This window comes from Eleginops maclovinus, chromosome 10 (assembly GCF_036324505.1).
Source record: "Eleginops maclovinus isolate JMC-PN-2008 ecotype Puerto Natales chromosome 10, JC_Emac_rtc_rv5, whole genome shotgun sequence".
Lineage (NCBI taxonomy): Eukaryota > Metazoa > Chordata > Actinopteri > Perciformes > Eleginopidae > Eleginops > Eleginops maclovinus.
This window is the reverse complement of record NC_086358.1, coordinates 6,510,481-6,522,869: the sequence shown is the minus strand read 5'-3', so window position 1 is coordinate 6,522,869 and position 12,389 is coordinate 6,510,481. Positions and strand designations below refer to the sequence as shown.

General features: G+C 42.0%; 1 protein-coding gene across 1 annotated transcript in view; it reads left to right on the top strand.

Moving 5' to 3' along the window:
• Positions 1 to 12,389, top strand: part of ankfn1b (ankyrin repeat and fibronectin type III domain containing 1b) — a 124,905-nt gene that overhangs the window by 4,570 nt on the left and 107,946 nt on the right. Inside the window, exon 2 of the mRNA XM_063892566.1 lies at positions 616 to 741. The gene's annotated coding sequence lies outside the window, so the exon portion shown is untranslated. The remainder of the gene's footprint in view (positions 1 to 615; positions 742 to 12,389) is intronic.

The following is a 12,389-nucleotide window of genomic DNA, read 5'->3' as shown; positions in this document are numbered from 1 at the left end:
GATCTTCCTAAATACAGTGTAGCGTAGGTCCAAACGGTTATGGTATTAACTAAATCCAAATGGACCAGAAAATGTAAAATTAGCTCATATAGGGAAATTGGTTTTACATGGGTCATTTATTGCCATCTCACTAATTGTATTAAATTAAGTCTAACACAGCTCAGTGTATTGGAAATTGTTGACAAAAGTGGATTAAGGCAATCCAATCATTATTTTTTGGAGTGAATCTTCATTTGCTTTCGCGGTTCCTTCAGTTCTTCTGATGTCTCAGACAGGGATCCTGCGGTAATTGTGAAACATGTTTACAGGAAAGAGAAACCAAGGATAGCTCTGTTTCTCCATCATAAATCACACAGTATGAAGACACCTTTGAAACTCAACACCTTAAGATCTGAGGGGCCTACAGAGGCCCTTAAAGAGACAGAGGGAGGGGGACGGACACAGAGGATGGACAAAAGACAAGCCTATGGTTTGAGTGATTGTACTTCCTGTACATTTCCAGCAACATCAATGAACCCTCTGCTGTTAGAATGAGTAATGATTATGATGAATGAGGGAGAGATAGCACGCCCCATCTGATCATTCATCACTTCTCTCTCTCCCACATTTTTGTAGGTGTATGCTGCCAGGCTAACACATGTGTGAGTGAGAGCCAGGGGTCACACTGTAAGAGGAGGACCACCGACCCAAATCTGGGGAGCCAGCAGAGCCCCGGGGTGCTGGAATGGAGCAACTCATAGAGTAAGAGCGGTTCTTTTATTTGTGTTTTCTGACAGGCACTTTTACACAGTGCATTAACATGTTTTATTGTGTTTACTGAATGAACTTCCTGTCTCTATTTTGGGGCTTCCTGGAACTGTTGTTGCCCACGCTCCTGTTGTGAGCTAGCATTGGGACTGCAGGAGCATTTTCAGCCATATATTGCAGATTTATTAGCCCGCTCAGTCTCCTGGATATTGTAAAATATGTCTTGCAGAAACAATGCGTGCCTCCAGCCAGTCATTTCAATGATTTGTTTGTTTTCTAAAAATCAATTTTGAAGGCACGACCTTAAAGACTCTGATTTAAGAGGACTTGTTAGAAGGTTTGTTATTGAACGTTTGCATGAGGTGAGGTGAGGACACGTAAAGAGAAGCATGTGGATCCGACTGTCTGTATGAATAACGACACACGGACTCAAATTCAGAAGAAGCCCAGCCTCACTGTTCTTTATGGACACCTCTTCTGGCGGTGAAACAGCACATGCTGTGTATTTCACCTACTTGTCTCTCACTGTTTTGATAAGACAGGTTGATGAGGTGCTTGAAGGTTTACAGCCCAACATGTCTGGGCATTTTGAAAGCCTGGTATTTCCGTTTCTTTTTTCTTTTTTTACAGCAAAAACAGAATATGTGATTAGATGATTGGGAATTTAGGAGTCACACATTCAATCTTAAAGTCACAGTGTGGCAAGAAATCAAAATCTACCGTCATGACTTTGCACACACACATCCTTCAGAGACACATAAATACACACACACACTCTGCAGAGCACAAATATTGTTTACTCCATGTCTCCCCCTTTTTAAGAAGCTATCTAGTCAGCAGAAGGATAAAAAAGCCTGGATGTGATGCCACAGAGGAGCAGTTAACAATCTGTCTGTGTGCTGTGGGGGATGGGCAGCTGATTTATCTAACCCTACATACCTCCAGTGCTCCTTTGTGAAGGATCTTTAACAATCAACTCTGCTACACTTAATAATCTATCTGTTAGGGATACACAATACGGATTTTTTTCAGATACGAATAAAAACGTGCCTCTTATGGCTGCTACTGGTAAATGAACAGATCATTTAAAAATGTTGTATGGTTAAAAAGTACTTCATAACCTGTTCTGTCTGTCTGTCTGTCTGTCTGTCTGTCTGTCTGTCTGTCTGTCTGTCTGTCTGTCTGTATGTCTGTCAATCGGGCTTTATTGGCATGAAAGTTAAAAGAAAGTTGCCAAAGCATCAAAAATACAGAATAATAAGATATACAAAAAACATTCAAATACATATTAATGATATATATATACAGTAATATAATAACACCTCAACACACGTGTGTGTTCAGACTCACAAGAGTGTCCATAGCAATAATAAAAATAAATAAATAAAAGCAGACGTGTGTGTGTGTGTGTGTGTGTGTGTGTGTGTGTGTGTGTGTGTGTCTCATTCACTGTCCCTCAGGTTGTGGCATGTGTATAGATATTGGGCATATCCATCTATTTTAATAATTAGTGTTAACAGCATATCTAATCTCAACTCAACTTTCATTGTTTGTTGTTGTTCTCCAACCCACTTTTTCTTCTTCTCCCAGCCTCCTTTGCATCCCTTCCCTTTGTGTGAGTGGAGCTGTGGCAGAGTGTGATAAGAGCCGTGGGGAGTTGCATCTTATTGGCTCTGTTGCACTTCTTCTCCTCTCCTTCTCTGCACATTCTGTAGATAGCACAAACAGTACTGGCATTGTGTCTCTGGGTGTGTGTGTGTGTGTGTGTGTGTGTGTGTGTGTGTGTGTGTGCATACAGCAGCACAGTTTCTGTGTGTGTGTTTATATATGGCTCTATATTCTAGTGTGAACCGCACACTTGTCATTTCATTATCTCTCACCGGCGGAAGTGGATGTATAATTCATACCTGAGTCTGCTCCTCGCTCTCCCTCCTTCCCGCTTCCCCCCGCCCTGTCTAGTGTAACTTTTCATTTATGATATTTCAGCTCTGCCCCCCTCCCCCGCATGTGTTATGTAGACTGTGACGCACCAGTGATTGTTGAATCACCCTCTTCATTATCTGACGCCCCCCCCCCCGGCTCCTATGCCAACCTGACTCCCCCTCTCTCATGGTGAGGTTGCGACCTGCCGGTGAGGATCCTGACTTGCGCAACTCCACTCTCCACTCGAGCCTGTGACTCATGGTGAGTCATGGCAACAGGGAAAGTAGCTATAAACGCACCTGCAGGCAATTGCACCTACAAACAGTCGTACACGCGGTGCATGTGCACACACACACACACACACACACACACACACACACACACACACACACACACACACAGCATGTTGTTGGACAAACTGTGTCAGAGTCACCGCGTGCTGACGTCCACAGCGGAGTGTGTGAGTGTACTTGCGTATACATTTGTGACATCTAGGTTTGTCCTCTTTCTCTTGTTGTGTCCAAGTACACACGCACACACACACACACACACACACACACACACACACACATACACACACAGTTTTTTATACTCATCAACACATTTGTAATAGGGTTTGTCTTCTTGAGATAAGAAGTGAAAAAGCAGAACCAGTAATTGTTTGACAATCAATGCATTTCAATTACTGCTCTGTTGACTCTGGATAAGGTAAGGCGGGCAGAGTGATGAGGACGGTCCGTTCATCCACTAGAGGGCGACACAACCATTAGTTATACCGGTTAGAAGCTGAGTGCACCGAGTCATTGCTGTTATTCTCTTCATGTGAGTTCACTGCTGACTCCTGTAACTGCATCAGTTTACAATGCTACTGTAAACTGCCTCTAAAGGATGGGTGTTTTTTTCTGGATTTATATTGCCAATTAATGCATTAACTCAAGGCTCATGGATCCCCTCACTGTCACGATGCAGTTTCAAACTCCTAAGAGGCTCTTATGCGCTTTCTGTTTGTGTTTATTGTCAAAAAAAGGGAATTGCGTAAATGAAATCTTTCAGATGTTCCCGTGTGACTCAATATCAGATTGCACTTTAATATCCCATTACACAATCACTCCGTCGTGTCTTGACAGTTTAACGCAGGTGTCGTGACAGCTTTGTAGAAGGGGGGGTCTCTTGAATCCCCAGAATTCAACTCAGATTTCTGTTGTGTTAAGAATGTCACACTGGCCAAGTGACATACTATAAGGAAAGAACACTCAAACTATTCCTCCTTTTGGAAATCATAGGCCTACCGCTGTCTTTTTTTTGAAGTTTCTCAATAATGCATCTATGTGTCCCAAAAATGTAGTCTTTATCGAGATAAAAATCTGATTCCCTGTTGTTGAAAATGTCCGTACAAAACTGACTGCAAAATCAAATCAAATGTCATTTTTCTCCAGATTACCTGATCAAATGAACAACTCCTGTCAGGATGTGAATAAGCTATAGAGCAGTTGAACGTTTCCTTTAGTTTTATCTTTTAATTTGTCGAAGATGGATCTGAAACATGTGCACACTTGTGATTCATGTTCCCTTGGCGACAATAAAAGTGTCATCATCATCATGCTGTCCGGGATTTAAGCCGCGCTGAGTTTCTTGTGACTGATGGAGCTGTGTGATCATTGTTAGGGTCAGTTTTCACTGCATACAGGAGTAGCGGTTACTCGACGAGTCTTACAAACTGACATGACGTCTTTCTCATGAGCCTCATCCAAGGTTGAGATACAGCCAACAAATAAAAGAAGACGTCACCCAGCGGTGTTTGGCAGCTTTTAATATCTCATTAATGCCTCTTTTTGTCTCTGCTCACATCAGAATCATCTGTCTGTACAGCTGGACGGAGCAAATGTACCGGTCCCTGTTTCAGAGGATGGAATTCCTTGCACGTAAGGTTAAGCTGGCAGACATCTGATGAGGGACAGCTTCGGATTTATTCATACAGCCTTTGAAGGAATCGGTACAGGGAAATTGAGTTCTTAGCTATTTGAAGAGGTAATGTCCATTGTGTGTTGTCTGAAGCATTTTAGGTAATCCAGAGGCATGTGGCTGATGTTAGAAAGCTGTCATCTAGGGATCAGACTCCTCAAAACCCCTATGTGATATTCAGGGGTCACTAAGCGTGGATAAGGAGAAGGAAAAGGAAGTAGAGTATGTACAGGTAAAGCTCACGTTGTCATGAATATTATCAGGCTCTTGCTTGTGTATTTGTGTGGTTTTCACTGCAAGCAAACAGATAAGTGTTGGACTTCAGGTGTAAAGATATGTATTCCTACCCCGGACGAGCTGAGTAAATACTCTCTGGCGCAGGGAGCAGGTAACCAGAAGGGCCTTAATTGGTCATCTGGGACTGAGCTGTCAGAGCGAATGCAGGGGCGCGTTGTTAATACTTCCAGGTCTTTACACTGCAGAAATATTCCTGGAGACCATTCATGGGTGCAATATATAAGGAGTGAGTCCTAAACCAAGAAGTGAGTTAGCATTTTAGCCTTTCTGGTTTGCTTCTCTCGAAGTTTTTGAATTTGATTTTGGTTGGTCGCCTGAAATAAGGTCTGTCTCTCTCCTACTCTCTTACAAGATGTTCACATTTTCTTCTATATGATAAAATACCTTCTCCCACTCGTGAAAAATTAAGGGGTCCAAGGAAATGATTTTGCTACCAAGTGACTCAATCGTGCCGCTTGCATCAGTTTTATGCAACTGTGACGTAGTTAGTAGAGCTATAACTCAGCCATTTCATCTTGTATTTACACTTCAGCCATGATAAAGGGGGTGTTTTCTACAGTATTCCCAAATCCCATTTGTTTCAGCCCTTGAGATGCTTTTGAAAACATACGTCACCACTGCACTACTGTATGCCTCCTTTGGAATCCTTTGGAACATTTAGCTTAATAACAATTGTGGCCTCATGATACTCAGATCAGTTTTCTTTTATCCACGTCACAATTCAGTTCCTTTCATGTCACGCTCCTCACTACGCACCGATGACCTAAATGCTACCTGCTTTTGCGCTGAGAAGACATTTTTTGCTTGATCACAGAGAACGTATGTGTGTGTTTGTGTTGTTGGTGTGTGAGTGATTCTCCAAGTCTGTGTACAGCATAGCTGGAAGGTCTCCTGTCTGTGTGTACAGATAGACAGGGTCCCAGCACACTGTCTAAACCTTCCACAAACACTCTCATGTGTTGTTTTTTATTGTCGTTATGATTCCTGTTAGCTCTTTATGTTGTTATATCCACATGTGTGTGTAGCTAGCGACAGATCAGTGGGAGCTTTTGTTACGCTCATCTAAAAGATATACTCTAATTGCTTTGAGGCGTCGCCACCACCACTGGAGGAGCTCTCATCTCCTGTTGAAACACTCCGCCTCCACACACTCAAACACACGCAAATAAAGCAGCAGCGGCTTAATCACTCTCCATACAGCGATGACAATGATGAGCGTCACGCAGCGCAGTTCAAATCCAACTGAACCGCCGCATAATGAATCATGGAGTGCGGCCTGCTGGATATCAGACAAGAGCAACAACAGAAACAGGGGTCGGCTTCTGTCACAACAGGCTGTGTGTGTGTCACAGTAATGAGGAGGAATTATCTTCTGAGATGTTCGAGGAAAACAAAGGCAGCATTGGACGGTTTAAGTCGCTGAGTAATTGTCGTGCGATGTCATGTGATAAAAAACTAGAAATAAATAGAATTGTCCGACACAGGCTAGTACCTAAATGAACTAATAGTTGTAAGCCAATGGCTTCCGATACGCCATGACATTTCTATTCAACGTTCTGTTACGGCACACGTTTTACATGCATGACTCTTCCATATGTTCAGTGAAAAGTATGTTTCTTACACCCATTCAAACGAAGTAACGTTAATGAACTGCATTTGTTAACTTTCGGTTTCACACAGGAAGTGAACTCGGGTCTCATTTGTAAAATTCTGTCTTTATAATAGTACACCTGACTTCCTCCTGGGAATAGTTTCCCATTTGTGATGCTCCTCTCATAAATACATCTCAATATACAACACATGCTTCTATCTAAATGACAGAATAGTTTGTGCGCCAATGAATTTGAAACTTTAACATTCTGTAAAGATGCGCATTCTGACCATTCCACATGTTTAGTAAAATATCATGGTTTAGGTTAAAACAAGTATGTCTTTTACATCCACAATACCACAGTAACATTAAAAAACTCCACGTGTTGACTTGGGCTGGGCACTCCACCTGACCTCCTCCTTTGTTCCCATAGTAATTGTTAGAAGACTAACTGATGTGGTTTGTAATAAAACGTTTTCTTCACAACCTATAAGGCCGTCTAGGAATTGTATCTTGAGTTGTATATAATGATATGTTTGAGTGTGATCTGTGACTAATGCGTATCACTCCCACTTTGCATGCTAGCTTCTGCAATTAGTTTATGAATGTGTGAGTGAATGTATAAACGCTGGCTTGTGTTTGAAAGTGCTTTGAGTAGACGCCAAGACCACAAAATGAGTGTAAAAATGCACTCCAATCAGCATGTACATTAACATGACAATAATGAAGATGTGACATCCTTTGTGCCAAAGCGCTGTGGAAGTTGCACATACTTTACCTCACATGCTCGGTGACTGACTCCACTTTCATCATCGTTGCAAGGTGAGATGAATTCAATCCTGCGGCTTCCTGATAGGTAGTGAAAGAGAGAAATACAACTATACTACAGCATGCTTTGCAAACGGTTAGCAAGGATGTTACGAGAAGCTAATCCTAGTGAAAAGCTTCTGTGTGTGTTTTAAGTTACATAACACCTCCATGAATCCACCCCAAGAAGAATTGATTAGCGCTTTAATCACTTGGGTTTGTTGAAAGGCATGTACAGCCTTGTGTTTACATAGAGCTGTAATCAGCTCAACTTTCTGAAGGGTTTGTCCGTACTTTTTGTGACTTTGTGTTTAGCTTTTATCCAGACATTAAAATCTGTCCGTCCATCATGCGTAATATCTCTTCCACAAGCAAAGCATTTAGTCCTTTCCATTCCAGGCACAGGAACTGCACTAGTGATTTTAACTCCAAGAAAGTGTTCTACCGCGACTCCTTAGAGAGATAATTCATAAACAGTCGTTGTGGCAGAGGGTTTGGGTAGGTGAGGGGAGTAAAAGTTCAAAGTCAGCAGCCATTACTCGCAACGCTTCATCTTTTATTCAGTGACGCCCTCAGCGACAGAAGCTCTCTGAATTGCACTTTGTTGAACTGGCATTATGCAGACTGGAAGGGGCAGGGTCGTGTTATGGAGTTATGATGGAACAGATGTATGGACAGCTAGGGAAAAAAAGGAAGGAGAAGAAGAAAGAGGAAGAGAAAAAAATGGCGTTCAGTCCTCCAGGCACAGCATTTCCATTTTTCTCTCTGAGGATGATTGATTTTGAGGAATATTGCATTCCACGATTGTCTCTTTCTGAATGTAATTATAGGAAAGTGCTCATTTATTTATTTATTTAAGCGAAGCGCTCTATCAATTTACAAGCAAGCGTGGTGCTCAGTTGACTGTTGCCGGTAGAAAACATGTTTTAGGAACTTGTGAGGTGAGGTCTAACTGGAAGAGATAGACAGCAGCATACAACAGCATGTTGATAAATAAAAAAAACAATACAATGAGACAAAATACCATATGCAGAAAAGACAACACGCTGAAAACATGCCAGAGGTTTCCTGCTCTCGAACTTAACAGCCTCAGGGGAAATCCTTCTTTTGAAACTCTCACATTCGTAACCTGTCTATATTTCCATTTTCCTCCCTGGGGAAATCTCCTGAAGGAGGGGAGATGCTGCACGAGAGTTATCCCTAACTCCATTCAGAGCCTTTCCTTCCTGGAAGTGTGTGTGCATGTGTCTGTGACCGTGGCCTTCCTGTGAGTCTGCATGGGCTATCACAGGCATGAGGTCAGGAAGGGTCAGTCACAGCTGTCAGAAGTTTATATTATCTAGCTCTTGAAAAGGTCATTTGACCGTCATTTTTCACCATTAACCACCACTCGCATTGTCCTCTATTAAGACGCAAACCAATGGAAAATATTGAAATAACATTTAAGCCTTCAGAGGATATAAATGATATGATCAGCCATGGAGGTTCAAGGTTTCATCTTAAAACTGGCAAAGAGAGCTCTGAGTTTGGTGCTTTTTCTGTGTGCTTAATTTATTCCTCCAAAAGGGTAATGGGAAACATATTGCATGCATAAATAAATACACGGATTTCTGCTTGTGTCAGAGTTTAACTTGTGACCTTCTTCCTAATGGAGGTTGGGCTCATTACTGCAGGAGAGAGGCAGGTGTAACTAATATCAAACCATGAAGTCGTTAGATCATTCGTTCATTTCACCGATGTCTTTTGCACCGTGTAAAAGGCTTATTGTAAAGCAGGTTACTATGTCCCTTCATTCAAAAGAAAATGTCTTAACTATGAATGCTTTTGCAACCTTCTTGTATGATTTAGCAGCACTGAATGAACCTCAGAAAGCACTCTGACTCAGTGCTCAAGGGCAAACATGGTTTTTAACATTGCCTCTATAATACAGTTCCTGTCAGGTTAATACTGCATTAGCTTTACAGAGTAATTCCTCTCATGTGCAGACGCAGACAAGAAGTGTGTGTGCATATAAAACTGAATGACCGAGACAGACAGACACTTTTTATTTCCTCTGCTAATAAAAAGATATCAGCAGAGGATATGATTCACTTGGACCCCAGCTGTCGTTCCTTCCTCCCCGATCCCGAGTTAAGCTCAGAGTGTGCCAGACAGACACGGACATGTATGGACGCATGTCTGTGGTACTTAAACACTCACTGTGAACTTGAATGGAGAAATTATGAAATGCAAAGATACTGTATGTGTCTAATATGTTTATGGTGGATGATTCATCGGATCAAAGTTGGATAAGCTGTCAGGAAATGTACTGTGGTCTTTCATAGAAAGATAGTGCATTCATCTCCAAACTGTATGATTTACCTTTGAATAAGAAGGTACATTATACTGCTTGTGTTTTTGCAGCTGTGGATTTGTTTCTCTAAAAGGAGACATGACAGAGAAACGTTTGTAAAACATAATTCTACACCAGGCACAGGTTCTGTTTTTAGCAGCCTTTCTGAATTACTTAAAGGTCCCCTATTATGCAAAATGCACTTTGTGCTGTCTTCTATACATAAATATGTGTTCCCGGTGTGTAAGGAGACTCAGAAAAGTGTCAGAAAATACAACCGTCTCTCTTTTCCTCCTTACACACATCTCTAAAAACGGGGGTACAAACGAGCTGATCCAGTTTGCTTTCGGTTATGACGTGATAACAGAAATGTGGGCTGGCTTTACATTGAACTCCTGGCAACGTCCCACCTAGTGACACGTCCAAACCTATCGTCCCCCATATACAGTCGAGAGCTGAATCCCCTCCGCAGCACCTGAGTATCTCCGTTAGAAACTTCTCTCTTCAGACAGAGAGCTGCATAATGCTCCAAAGGGGCGTGGCCAGCTTCAGCTCAGCTCAAATTTAAAGTGGCAGTCACAGAATCAGCACTTCAGGAACATGGCTGAAATAGAGGGGGATGAGGCATGCTACAATGGGGGATCTGTTTGGTATTTTGAGTAAAACACTTCACAGACATGTTTTGTATAGATATTGCTCTACAATATATTGTTGAAATATAGCATAATAGGAGACCTTTAACCTCTTGTTTGCACTCATGACTGAGTCGTATCACCACCTGGTTATGATCAAAGAGGTGCTCAGCATAGATGAAGAGAGAGTTAGACAGCAGAGTCTTGGTCAAAGTCAGAGGTAGAGGCATGGACGTCAGGGACAAACCGCAGGGAGGGGGACGAGATAATCCTGAGGCCCTTTACTGATGACACATACAGAGGTGGCAGTGCTCATCCTCAACAGGTGCTGTGTGTCTGTGTCTGTGTGTGTGTGTGTGTGTGTCTGGTTTTATAGAGGGTGATTATCATTCCTCAAGGATATTGAAGATTCTTCCAGTGTGCTCCAAGATGATGTTTTTCATTTTACTGAGGATTACTTAGATTGTGTGTGTGTGTGTGCGTGTGCGTGTGCGTGTGCGTGTGTGGTATAGTGAATGGTCTTGACTAATCCCAGTAGGAAAGGTTGCAGAGTACTGCCACGGTAATTACAGGAAGAAGCTTTCTTAATATGTCTCTCCCTTTCTCCGAGGCTGGCTGGTTCTTGCTTTTGTCAGATGAGCTTTAGAGTGCAGGGCTGTATCGAGGTGTCTGTTGATGTGTTAATATTTATTGTCACTTTTCAGTAGGTTTGCTATGAGACCTGGTCCAATTAGAATACATTGTTAATACCCAAACGACACCCACACTTACTTTTCAGTGTGTCCATGAGATGATATTGATTTAATCAGGATTAGACACATGTAATATAACCGTATGGAAACAGATTGGAGGATCATTCTACAGATATCATTATTTAAATGCTGTTTTTTAAAGAAAACCCTAATATGTGGATTCTTATTATTCCTCCCCACTGGCACTGCCTGGAATTGTTATGTTTTTCAGGTAGGCGGTCCATCCTTCTTTCAGTCCTTTTCTCCCAAAAATATCATCTCAAGAACGCCACGAGGACATTTCTTAACATTTGGTCCACACTTCTTGAACGCAAAGATGAAATTATTATATTTTGATGACCAAATGTCAAGGTCACCGTGGCTTCAAAAAACACTCTTTGGCCACAACTCGGAAACTCATACACTCATTCTGACAATTTCCAACTATTATGACTCTGCAGCATTTTGACACATCATAGTAGGAAAAGCACGGATACATTTTAAAATATTAACAATGGCTCAGTTCCATTTACTGCCCTGTTAAACCATTCCAGTGAACCAGCATACACAAAACCAGGACCAAGTGGAAGGCAGCCGTCAATAAGACATGACACTAGAAGACGTGCCAACATTTCCTCCGTGAATATGGTGTATTCTATAATAATGTGCATGTTATGTGAATGTAAAGCACTTGCCTACCACCGGAGGGACTCGTTCAGTTCCTGGCAGCTCTGTCAGAGTGTGTGTGTGTGTGTGTGTGCGTGTGTGTGTGTGTGTGTGTGTGTGTGTGTGTGTGTGTGTGTGTGTGTGTGGTGCTGCTCCACATTCTGTTCATTGCACCAGCAGCTCCACCTCTGTAAAACTCCTGTCTGGCAGATGGAAAAACAGACAAACCAAGAAAAGTTCTTGACAATGAGGTCAGAAAAGGCATTGTGAGAAAGCACAGTGACGCCGCTGTGGAGAAAGAGGTGACGCAGTGCCCTAAGTGTTGTGATTACTTCTTGAATGAATCAAATTGCTCTGGCAAAAGCTGAATGAAAGAAGCTCCCTCAGTGTGTTTTTTGAGAGCTGTTTTAAACAGAAGTCATGAATACTCATTTAAATCTCAACCTGAATTGTTCAGCCTTCACTATCAAAGTTTGAGTCTGTTCGGGATGACCATTTATTTACTCCATGGAAACGACTTTTTCAAGTCCGTCAAATATTGTGTTCCCAAATGGATGCTTGCCAAAGTGAGTACCTTTTTGAGTTGAATGAAAATAGTCCCTGAGCAAATAGCAGTCCATGATTTATTCATCAGCCAAAACCATTTTAGAGCCAAATGCAGAGGAGAGAAGCTCGAGCTGTCAGTATTTTGAGCTCAGCTC